Here is a 585-nt window from a genome sequence, read left to right on the forward strand (position 1 = left end):
ATGCCCACAGGTACGATAGATGGATTGGTGTACCTTTCTCTGTAGGATACCGGAGTTCACCAGGGATGTTCGCACTCCACTCTCCGGAGTTGCTGGTCAGAGTCATCAAATAGGATACATGCATGTATATATATATATATATATATATATATTACGAGTATGGCTATGGGTATGTCGGGGCCACTGTCCCGACCAGTTAATGCATATTAGTGCTCTTAGAGGCTTACAGACTATTAGTCAATGTACAGGTGTCGTGTTTGGCCTTGCCGGCCTTCTGACTAGTTGTCTTTCTTGGTTGTGGACTTGTCGACCCTAGTTATGCATATATGTGTTGTTGGGCCTTTTCTGCTTGCAGGTTGTCATGATATACTTCTTACAATTGTTATTCAGCAGCCTTGTCGGCTTATGATTCACTTTATAGAGTTCAGATATCACAGTTGGTTCACTCGGCCCTTCGGGTGCCGGGTGCCGGCCACCCTCCCAAGGTTGGGGTATGACTAACTTTGTATCGGAGCAAGTCTGTCCTAGGGATGTCTATAAGCCGTGTCTAGTAGAGTCTTGATTATGAATGTATAGCGCGCCATA

The sequence above is a fragment of the Lycium ferocissimum genome, unplaced genomic scaffold (genome assembly GCF_029784015.1).
Source record: "Lycium ferocissimum isolate CSIRO_LF1 unplaced genomic scaffold, AGI_CSIRO_Lferr_CH_V1 ctg12656, whole genome shotgun sequence".
NCBI lineage: Eukaryota > Viridiplantae > Streptophyta > Magnoliopsida > Solanales > Solanaceae > Lycium > Lycium ferocissimum.